Genomic DNA, 12356 nt, shown 5'->3' with positions numbered 1-12356 from the left:
CGATGAACAAAATGTATGAATCATTTAAAAATTTGTCGGGTAGATATCCGCTTGATATGTCTGAAATTTGGTTTAAATTAGTCTACTAGATCCTTGAACGACTCGTCGCGTTCTCGCGGTCCGGGTTCAGCCGTGTCTCGATTATTTACAAGTCCGTCGCCCATGACCGTACCATCACCCTATATAGCCGCTCGTTCATTTCATCCATCGTGTTACATCTTTAGTATTCGGGGGCGCAAAAAGTAATAAAATAAATATTACAGCCATTTCGACATTATCAACGCGGCCGAGGAGGAGCGCAGAACGGGATATGCAAAGATTGTGTTCCTCGCGTTGAATTGGACGCGCGGCTGGGCCCCATTAGACGAATGCGTCCTCCGCCAGACACGGGGTAATCCGCCTAATGGGCAATGACTACACGGCGGGTGGAGATGGAGACCACTTCCATCCCCTCGCCCTCCGAAGCAAGGGTCAATCAAATGCACCATACTCATTAGTGTATATTTATGGAGGGCGTAGGAATTGTCAGGCCCACCGAGGGGAACTCTTCCCCGCGTCTCCCTCATTTCCATTTTCCAGGATTGAAGCGGCGAACGCGAATCTGGAGGCACCTGGATGCACTGGAGGAATGCTAACGGAAATAAAGACCTCCATTCGTAGTAGTAGATTCCAAATAGTTGCCCCACAGACAACCAAACAACAAAAATGTCAGTTTAAATTCATTTACGTTGTGGCGGTGGGGGGGGGGGGGGTATCTTCTACAGATATAACATAAAATATAGGTTAGTTAAATGGATAATTTATACATGCTTATTCTAAATATGTAATAAATTGTTTGATTATATGTTACATTCATACGGACAGTGGCGTGCATACAATGTAAGCTACCGAAGCATTGCTTCGGAATGCAATATGCAATAACGTAACAATATATTATGTCATTATAATCACACGATTATTCAATAATATCTGGATAAAACCATTCAATTTCTTCGCTCCACATAGAACAAATACCAGCCCCCCCCCCCCCCCCCCCAGGCCTGCACTGAGGTTGAGCCGAAGCGATCTCCCTCTCGCATCAGTTCAGCAGTGGCAGACAGTTGCGCGCGCACCTCAAGGTCACGGGCCGTGCGAGTGTATTTCTGGGGCATCCCTTATTGCACAACACTTGAGCAACCTTTTGTTCTGACGTCAGACCAGGAATTCCTACGAGGTTAGGTTAGGTTCCATTAGCATAAATACAATGAAAAATTATTATTTAGGCTAAGAGAACTAAACATAGCTAGCCTAACCTGACAACGTAGGTATCTAGCCTAAAATTAAAAAGCTTTCTCCCGTGACGTCAGAATACAAGGTTGCTCACGTGTTGTGCAATAAGTGAGACCCTTATTTCTGCTGCAAACGACAGGGAATTAGTTTACTCTATACAGAGACAGAGTGTGTACCGGAGTGTTTAAACTCTTATTGTTTTCGGTTTTCCTCAGTTTACGCGTTTGGTTTGCCGAATGGATATTAAAGTGTGTGGTGGTACCAGGTAGTATCTACTAATATATAACAATGTGTACTCTAAAAGAGCTTTTGTCCAAGTCGTTTTTTCCCCGTTGTTTCTCAGCAAAAAATGAGATAATTAAAAATGGACGGCCAACACCAGAACTTGGTTCAAAAGAGCAGTAAATTCATTAGACATTTTCAGTGTAATATGTATACCAAATGTGGCTGGTTAGCCGGTAGCGCTGAGATAAATGCGGCGTTTTGCTGGTATTGTCTGTTGTTTGGAAAGGATATAAATACTTCTTGGACCAAAACTGGGTACACGCATTTGGAACATTTAGTGAAGTCAATAGCCGAGCACGGATTTTTATCAAGGCAAACCTGTCCCTTGATTTACTATTGTTTACTTAAAAATTATTTATTTAGTGCTTCGGCTATCTAAATTGTCACCGCACGCCACTGCATACTGAGAACAGTAGCTTTAAAATTGTTTTAAGTTCAGACAGTAACAGCTGAAGTCGAGGTTTTGTTGTGAAGTTGAAATTCTATTGTATGCAGAACATCGAAAGAAGAGATTTCATACTACACTGCGTCGATACCATCGTTTCAATCGTAAAAACTGCGTACAATGTAGTCCCACTTTCACGAATTCAGTTTCATGCAGTGGTCCAACTGCAAGAAAACATTTATTTAGCTTTTACTATAGTATAAACAAAGTCGTTTCAGAGGGGTGTAAAAGTACATTTAACTCAAAAATGACCATAAATTGGGTCGCGCTGAAAAATGTACGGTGGAGGAAGGGCGTGCATTGTCGCCCAGAGTTCTCTGCAGTTTGGTATTCGAACAGTTTTCATTGGCGGAGATTTCGGTAATTTCTTCCGAACCACGACCCCCCCTCCCACCCCCCACACACACAAGAGGTCGATACGACTATAGAGCGACCACTAGGGAAAAACCTTGGACGAAAAATCCCCGCGCAGCTTACCATTCATCCGTTCAGCTCGGGCCATAAGGAAGCATGGTCCACTCTCCCCCTCCTCTCCACGCGGCAGTACGGTGCACAGGAGTCACGGGTCTGCGCAGGTTTCTTTGCTTGTAGTTCCTCTATAGAGGGGGGTGGGGGTGGGGGTGGTAAATCTTCAAATACGTACCACTCAGGTTATTCGAGAATCTAAGCCCGTTTCTGCTCACAGATAAGATCAGCACGAGTCGATTGCTGGTCTTTGTGCATAACATACTCTTATGCCGTATGATGAATTGATTGTGATTATGCACAGTCGGATGCATTGATATTACCGAGTTCCGTAGCTGGGGACGAGCCAAAGTAGCGTATCGTTCTGCGCATACCGCCGTACAAACGATTGGACCTCCATTACGCTCGTAATAAGCGTAACTAAGCGCTTCTGTTAACATTCTGAATTCCAAACAACCAAAGCTCATTAACAGCTCATACAAAGGCTTAATGAAAAGCAAATTGTGACCGCTCGCGATGCGCAAAGTAACAATTAATCTCTCTCGTAATTAGCATGTCGGCAAAGACGTTCCCGGTCCCGTCTCTGCACGCAGCAAAAAGCGTGAGCGAAGGCACGTACGTACCATACATATATATTTATAAAGTATAACGTTTTTACCGGCCAAGAAAACGAAACAAATGACAAACGACATTATTCTTGTCGCCGGCGTGATAATTACAAAGGGGTATTCGAATCCGTCGTTGCGCGCGTTTTATTTCGGAGCACCCTGTAATCACCGGGTCTTTTACGTTCCTGGGATAATTTCCGCTGTCAAAACCCGGTGTATTTTACCCTGGTGCGTGCGAATGTGCATCGGGGCGCCGCATTCTACCACGTACTTCGACGACGGTTCATTATCTTTCCGCTGCACAACGAGGCGGCGGAGGATTTTTTCCCCCTTTTTTACTCCGTGCTCTGTTTACCTCGAGTTAATTGGCACCGTTTGGGAACAGAAATTGATCAGCTGAACCACGTGATCGCCTTTACTAGACAGCGATTGCCAATCGGTAGTTTCCCCAAGACTGCAAGTCATTCCATGGGCGTAATACACACTGTCCCTTTCGAATTTCGCTCTCGCAAGGTATGTTCATTGCTAGGAGGGTGCGATTTAACGGGGGTGTCAAGGATTGCTCCCCCAAAAAGGCCAACGTAACTCCAATAGATCATGGTCATATTTTAAACAAATGTTTTCATTAGATTTTCAAACGTAAGGTTGTTCGTGAAGACTGTGCAAAAGCCACCAGTGCAATCATTGTTGAGAACATCACCGATCCGAGTATTGTGTATTAAACTAAGATTATTAAGAAGAATGCTCAACACACAAGAGATGCGTATTACGTAAAAATTGAACGAAAAATCCTGCGATGTCAGGATGGACTTGTTAACTCGGTTGGAACGGTATGCCAGAGAGCCGGGTTCGTGTAGTGGTCTAGCCTGCATATTTCGCTTAAATTTCTACGTATTTTAAGCACATGGTGAGTCAAAAGTCAGGTTACATAGGGACAGTGGCGTCTCGTGAAGTTCGCATCCGAGTGTTCACAATAATGTTTTTGTACTGAGATTTACTCCTCAGTATATAACTTCATTTGAAAAAAGTGAGAATAACAGTACAATTTATTTTCAACATTTCCCCCCCCCCCAAATCACGCTATATTTGAAGTAATACAAGAAGACCATAGGGAAATTGTCCCTCTCCCCCTTAAAATTTGCCAGGTTTAGCGAATCCTCGCTAAAGTCTGTAACTATGTAGCACAGACCTTTTCAAGTCCCCCTAGACATGCCTTGTATATGCTGCACTTTGGTGCCGAATGTAAGAGGTACTGCCGCTTTAATCAGTGTTCGCACAGCGAAGTGAACATCTTCGGGGTATAGTGGCCAACAGGCCCTTAGCTGTCAGCTCTATGCAACACGCACAGCAATTGTGTTCAACGCCCTCCGTGGAACACCGTGGGAGTCAGTGTAATCAACTATCTAGAAAAGTTATCAGACGTGAAAGAAGTCGTGTCAGAGTAAATTGTGTGTGTATACTCGTACATTAAACATAGTATTTTTTTTAAATAAATATATGTATGTATGTGTGCATTTAATATGTACGTAACTAATTTAAGACATATACTTGAGTGTTTACGTGCTCATGCGAACATTATCAGGCGACGCGCCTGCATAGGGATTTATAGTATATCTTCAATGTGTGCACCTTGAACATCAATGCACTTGTGCACGCGAAGTTTCCAGTTCTCCAGAACCTTTTGCAGAACGTCCGGCATAATCGTGTCTGCAATTTGCACAATGCGTTCCTTCACATGCTGAATGTCGAAGCTTAACTGAACAGACGAGCACCTGTACAAGGGACAAAATCCAGTCTGGAGACTTTGATGGCCATTGAACGGGACCACGACGACCGATCCATGCACCATTCACGGACAATTAACGAGACAAGGAAAACTTCTTATGTAACCTGACGTTTGACTCACCCTGTATGTTATTTTTGAAGTTCTGGAATTTAGTTTAGTTTTGATTTTTAAAAAAAAGCAATTCTTATCCCGTCATTCTCGCATTAAATCATTGCCAAAGGAAGATTATTTGATGCACTATTATTTGTAATATATACAAATGAGGGGTTCAGAGTACAAGTGGCGTAAATCCATTCAAGACAGTTTCTAGAAAAAGTCACATTTAAATACCTTAATACTATGTTTAGCTGTTGGAGCACAAACATAGTGGTGTCTGTATGAGCAAATATGGAAATACTTAGTTCTAGCACTGAAATGCGGATACTACAATGTAACTATATTTCCACGAAGAGTGGAGTTACGCCACTTGTGTTCTGAACCCCTCAAATATCTGGCACAACAATAGATGTGTGTGTGTGTGTGTTGAAAAATGCAATACAAATCGTGACAAGTAAATAATAATGTATTAGACTACCAGTGGAAAAGTGAACACGATACAGAAATTCACCATGATTTATAAACTCGCTTGGATAATCAAAATACAAACGTACTGACTTTGACAAAATAGATGTTATCTTCATCATCATTTGTGAAGTATCTACTAAGATGACGTTCTTTTCTCCATAGTGCAATCTATCTAACTACCTAACTCTCTAGCCTTCTTAAACCCGAAGATTCATGGCTGCAGCAACACAGGCCTTCCATCTGTCCCTATCCTGAGCAAGATCTATATACTATTTTCCATCCCTACTGATTTCCTTTAGGTCCATCATCCATAGTGCAATCACTACACAGAAATCGTCCTTATTGGTGCGCACCAGTCTTCGCAAGACTGTCAGCAACATTAGATATTTTGATAAATTAGTCTGGGCGCGCTTCACCTAAAATTTCTCGACATTAATTACACTTATCGAGTTTTCCAATGGGTCTTCTTCATACACATGAACCATGCAAGCGAAAGCGTGGTTCAGATCCGTCCTAAAAGAGAATCAGGTTTACGCACTGTGTTAGAGATGTTTAAAGATAATAAATATATTATTCCTAAATATATTCCACTATATTTCGAGATTCCGAAGTTTTTGTTTTGCACGCTTCTTTTTCAGTTTTTTTTTTTAAATCTCAATGTTGCTTGTATTGGTCATCCTACACCTAATGTTTGCATTAATTCATATTGACAGCGCTCTGAAAGAGTGCCTGACAAAAATGAGTTCTGTCATACCTGAAATTTCATTTCGGCGACAATACACATTATTAATTATTGTACGAGATAATTAAGATTGTCGTAGGTTCGGAGCAGGAACGTTGAAATTTCAAATTGCAGGCTTGGGTGTGCGGAGGAAATACCATGGTTATCCCTCTCTTGAAAACCCGCCGACAGCCTTGGATACTGGCGTCACAGTACAAGAAACTTGGGTTGTGCAGAAATTGTGCGCGCGAGTGTCGGCATCCTTTTGGACACACGGTGGGCCCTTTTACGGACCAACTGCTCTTCACGCACGGCGACCAGTTTCCCCAAAACTTTACCCCTCTGCGCCGATCTGTTTAACCTCCGTTTGTCTTTCTTAAGGTCTAGAACCGTAAAAAAAAGAACCGCCCCGTTTCAATGTATTCTCTGTGTTCACGCTCTCGTGTCTCTTGGAGCGTTCGGCATCTTCGTCCCCGGAGCAGTTTCCGGCAAAAGGGAAGAGAGCCGTCGGGGGGATCAAACTAATTACCATAACAGTGCCGTTTCCAAAGTCCGGCAGAACGGAGGTCCGGTGTTTTGTTCCGTGCGCCTCGCTTACTTTCCTTGGCAGGAGCCTCAACTTTCTCCGCAGTGCAAACACGGCCACTTTTCGCGTAGTTTACCCTCTCATTTATTCATTATGCCCATCAGAAGGACCCAATTACTCCACTTGCCTTTATACATACACGAAGACCTTTTGTAAGGACCATTCCCCTCCCTCGCAGTCCGTGTTCAACAGGGAGTTTCTTTGGAGGCCCTTCCCGCAAGCCCTTCCGTTGGCTTCTCCTTTGTGAGGGCTAGTTCCCGATGAATGGTGTTTGAACAGCACCTTTTCATGCGAGGGGAGGGAGAAAGTGTGTTTTCTTTCAGCGTTGAGTCCCTCCGTACCTCAATTTAACGAGGTAATACTTAAAGCCGCTTCTGTAAACTTTTTATGGGAACCCAATTATTGAATCTCGTCGCTTTTGTCCGTTCGGCTGTATGACTGATACGTTCTGTATTTCAGTTCACTCTTCCTAGAAAGTCTCTTCCTACCAAACTGCTCGTGTATCGCAGCGTTACTGCCTTCAAATTGATACTTTTTGCGCATCACTCTTCGCAACCACGTCCGCCACAACACATTGAATCAGGAAAGACTACAACTGCTAATCACGACGATAAGGATGAATGGCGATTAGATGAAATTGATGAAGGGACATTCACAAACAACGCCCATGACAGGACTCGACCTGGGCGAGAGGGTGAGTCCAGCACCCAACGGCCATCGAGGAGAAAACCGTACTTCACCTCATACCCCGTGTATGTTTGCCACCAGAAATACAGCAGATATAAGTGGGTTGCCGAGAGGTTAAGGATACGGCAAGATAAATAAAATCTACACACTCGGAAGCCGTCAAATAGTTTTGCAACTTGAGAATAACTGGTCGTTGTAGACTGGCTGTGTAATTGATTTGGTTATTTTACGTAATTTTTCTGTCACTTCTGGCTAATCGCGACGTTGAGGATGAGTGATGATATGATGATGGGACACTCACAAAGAATGCCCAGACCGAGATTCGAACCCGGAGGGAGGTAGGCCCAAGATTCCGCTGATTAATGCAAAATTGGAGTTTTCGTTGTTAACAAATAGAAATGGTATTGCACAGTCTGACAGAACGAACATGTTCCTCTTTTTCTCGCCTCAAATAATCACAGTTGTCTGTTTTAGGTCGCGTTTAGTTATTTAACAATACAAACTATCTATATCAGACCCGCACCAGTGTTTATTTTAAATAAGTCCCACAGTAAATTACATCTTGATTTAGACGAAATTTCATGTTCCTTGCAGTCTCTAACGCAGACAAGATCCTTTGACAGAAGTCTCAATACGAGGATATGTAACATTGGAGTGTAAGGATTTTCCCTATTCTCTTAAACGCTAAAACTTAGCTTACCACGCACTTTTTCAACTTGGAACTAAATAATCGACTTGCATGACCACAGCAAAGGCTAATGGCAATGTTCAGCTCCAACGGTGAGGCGCTGTTACTTGATGCGGTTTAAAACAACAACAGCAGCCAATAGTTTTAAGTCGATGACATTGTCTCCTACTACCCTGAAATTCGGTCGTGTTGTTTAATAAGCTGAAAATAATATAGTCTACGCTAGAGTACTGCATGGGATCACTTTCGCTCGATCATACTCGTTCGAGCCTCAAATATAAGTGTAAAAATCAGCCCCGGTAGTTTCAGCCCATAATCATCTATTTCATTTTCACATAGATATCGCTATGTATCGGTAAGATAGACTAAACTACATTTTAACATGGAGATGAGACTATGCTCACTGCGTCTTTCACTTCACGATCCACATTTGAGAGTCCACCACCACGGAAAAATTACGGATTTACGTGAATTGTTGGGCTTGGAGCGTATACCGATCGTTTTGCCTGTTCGAGCGAAGAAGCTGTCAATTCCGTACGCTATCTAGCGTCCTCCGTGCGAACTATTAGACGCTCGAGGAGAAAGCTCTCGACGCAACACACACAATTCTAAAAATATCAACACAATATGTAGCGGACGCAACAAAGAGGAAATTGTTTCTCGTCCGTAATCTTGGCATGCGTTGAAGGATTTCGCTCAACGTTTCATCAAGGTATCTGGCTGCTATAAAAGAATTCAACTCAAAAGTACTAGATTTATGGCAGTTATCGTACTCAGAAAATTAGCGAATTAAACGCTCATATTTTAAACAAATTGTATCCCTAGTGAGGTTTTCAAAATGAATGAAAAAGTAAACTGTGATAGTACAGTCATGTGCAAAAAAAGTTAAACTTGATTTTGCTGTATGCGTTATGTGTGTTGCCTAACTCTATGACGATTACGGAACTTTCTAATGATGTGCACTCGTCACCGTAGAGTTAAGCAACACACATAACGCCATTTAGGAAAACTAGTATTCCAGAATCTAGGTGTCCCATTTTTTATTGCTGGTTACCGTACATAAGTTGTTACTGGTTGATTGATTGAGTTGGTGTTTTAAGTCAACTTTATGCACAGTAAGGGTAAAGCTAATCGGAACTGGGCCTACAGTTTAAAGTGGGATCCGAACCACTATGTGCCTCCAGGTATCGAACCCGGGACCTCTCGATTACAAGGCGACTACGCTACCACTGCGTCATCGGGGAGGCCCATGTCGTTACCGACAATGTTCTTGTGTGTTCTACATCTCGGGTGTTTGCGCAACAGATACACAAAACCTGGCGTCTACTTTCCTCCAAGGCGGTCCGCAGCGCCTCCAAACATCGCGCGGTCCTTTGACATGTTCTTCATGCCTTGTCGTTTCGGTTAACCGGTTCCTGCGAACACCCAGTTAATGGCCAATTAACGGAAGGGGGCATCCTCCGACGTCGCATCTGTTCGCAGCGCAAAATATCAGGTCACCTCATCGAGATAAAAGCTCGACGTGGAAAAACTTGATGAATTCTCACTGAACGCATCACTTGGCGTACCGTCACGGTCGCCGTCACACAGCAAGGAAGCGACGATGTGCCTCAAAAGCACAATTAGCGCCATGGCGGCCACACACACTATGGAGTTTTCCGTATCGTGCATTCGCAAGTGGGCATTACGAACGCCTGTCATATCTGCTCCTCGTAAATAATAATAATAAAAAAAAGAAAGAACCCGGTATGGGAGGAAGGGCGGCCGCTCAAGAAACTTCATACGGTAAGCTTAATTACTAAATTTGTTCCAGCGCACCTACACGCTGGGGAATCCTTCAAGCACAAGGCGTAATCCAAGAGGTAAGCGACTCGCAACAAAAAGGCTTTTTTTGTGCCCGGTAACTCTGGCAGTGTTTCAACTCTCCGAAGAAGATCACTAGTTTCGCCACTTATTTTTTTTTTTAAATAAGAATGTTGTCGTCTTACCAGTAATAAACCTTATCTCGTCCTCACCTTTGGATCGTTCTCGACCTCGCCTCTAGTTGCGAGAAAAGAAAAACAACTAAAAACATAATAAAACATTAAAACGCTGACCAAGGCAAACTTTTATAGTATAAAAAATATACATAAAAACGTAACGTTTCCACCCTCTAACATTGCGAAGTTTCGTCTGAAGAAGACCCTGTTAAAAGTTTGCCTTGGCCAGCGTTTTAATGTTTTATTAACATGGAAACAATTCTTAACAGTGTTACTAAAAACATAACATCCCCACATTACCAGCGGAAAGTGGATAAACATCCAATTGGTATGTCAATAGCAATTTTGATTTTAGGTGAGCCACCTCGATGGCACAATAGTAACGCCGTCGCCTTGCAATCAAGGGGATCCGGGTTCCACACCCGGTGGAGCACATTGCACAGTGGTTCGGATTCTCCTTTAAACTGCACGTCCAGTCTCGATTAATCTATCTATGCATAAAGTGACCGTAAAACAACAACTTCGAAACTTAATTCTTGATAAGTACCTTTTATTATTACAGACCCATATCCCCTTACATCTCAACATATCGTTCACCGATATTGATGCATATATCCCATAGCTTTGTCAGTCTGAATTTCGTACCTCACCCCCAAACTCTTCATTATTTTGGCTTTCTCCGTGAGCACATTTTTCGGTAATATTACCACTTAATGCATTCTACTATAGGCGGAACCATGAGTGATACTAATCACCTTCTCCATTCTCAGGACATTTAGTTCCGTCGCAATCTCAGGACGGTCAGGTTAATCCTATTTATGAACCCAACTGCGTACTGCTTTACGCGACCTGCACTTCTTACAGAACACAGGAATAATTTTATGAACAACTTCGGTTGTCCACTCCCAGCATTCCTCCATATTGTGCCAAATCAAATTCCCTGACATTTCCAGACTTACTTTAACTTAGTTTGCAGAATATTTCTTGGGTGAAAATATGTAAGCAGTAGTTCCAGTTGCAAGAAATAACATTCTTTCATATTGCTCACGAACGCCTCTTGCATCAAATTAGGGTTTACAAAAAAAAAATATTATCCATTGTAAGTAAAGGACGATATTTTATATTTCCTTACTTTCATTAAATTATTCAAAAACATGCAAATTTGCTGACTTTTTCCAGACTTCGATCAATTTCCCTGACTTTACCAGGATTTGCTGGATATCGCGCGAATCCTTGATCATGTTCGCCATTTTCGATACTAATCTGCTAATATGCATGAAATATCTAGCGCCTAGCATCTAACTTATCAAACAGGTTTGTACTCTCATCTACCGGCGCTTTTCGAAACTACAAACTACCATTATCAGCTATCCCATATCTATTTGGAGCCAATTTACTGACCGTCCCTCGCACATGATCCTGTATGTAACTGTCGTGGTCTGTTGGATGCTAAAATTAAGACGATACAAATTTCCCCCTCGATAATTATTTTGACGCTTCCAGAACAATAGAGGTTCGAAAGTATCAACAGGTGGTAGCAACACGCCAGTTATACAATAAATGGAGATCCTTCTGGACCAGTGCTACACCCACCTGTTGTTGTGAGTTTCCTACTTTTGTTAATGTAGTTGGTAAATAGCCGGGAATATTCTTCGTTCTATCGGAATACGCCAATCTAATCAAAGGATTGTTATTGTTGGTGTTCGCATTGATTTTTTTTTTTATTATTTTTGAAGTTATATCTGCAAATCCATATGTTAACCAAACAGCTAAATATTAGAAAATCTAAGCCCACATTACTCCACATACATGTACTATAGATGGTCATTCATAAAGTGAGCAGCAAAGAAAAAAACGACATTAACCAGATTGGTTTTGTTGAAAGATCAGATCAGTTAACTAAACGCACGGTGCGCTGTTGCCAACCCCGTGTATTCGGATGATTAAGAGAATGAGTTGTATAGTTGGTCTTTGTAATCCATGTGATACAAACTGACAGTATTTGCTCGAAAGGCCAGGTATGACACAAAAGTGCCCCAGATAGAAGTCGATCTGACGCTCGAACTAGGCAACGCAGCCCGGTTGACGTTGCCACACAGCGCGCGGGAACAAGCGACTTCTGTCCCGCTCTCGCTTTGCTTTCCCCATATGTGGCACCAGCGCAATTCTGCCCAGTCGCCTAATTTCATGTCCGTGCGTTTAATGAAGTACCGATTCGATAGCTTCATAGCACATTGTGGTTTCACGGTACATGCAGCTTCAATTGGTTTATG

At 42.5% G+C, this 12356-nt stretch overlaps 1 protein-coding gene across 3 annotated transcripts in view; it reads right to left on the bottom strand.

Moving 5' to 3' along the window:
• LOC146001442 (LIM domain transcription factor LMO4) overlaps positions 1–12356 on the bottom strand; it is a 305897-nt gene that overhangs the window by 3125 nt on the left and 290416 nt on the right. The window lies entirely within an intron of this gene.

The sequence above is a fragment of the Lepisma saccharinum genome, chromosome 1 (assembly GCF_977018435.1).
Source record: "Lepisma saccharinum chromosome 1, izLepSacc3.1, whole genome shotgun sequence".
In the NCBI taxonomy this organism is placed as follows: Eukaryota; Metazoa; Arthropoda; class Insecta; order Zygentoma; family Lepismatidae; genus Lepisma; species Lepisma saccharinum.
This window is presented reverse-complemented; position numbering and strand designations above follow the sequence as displayed.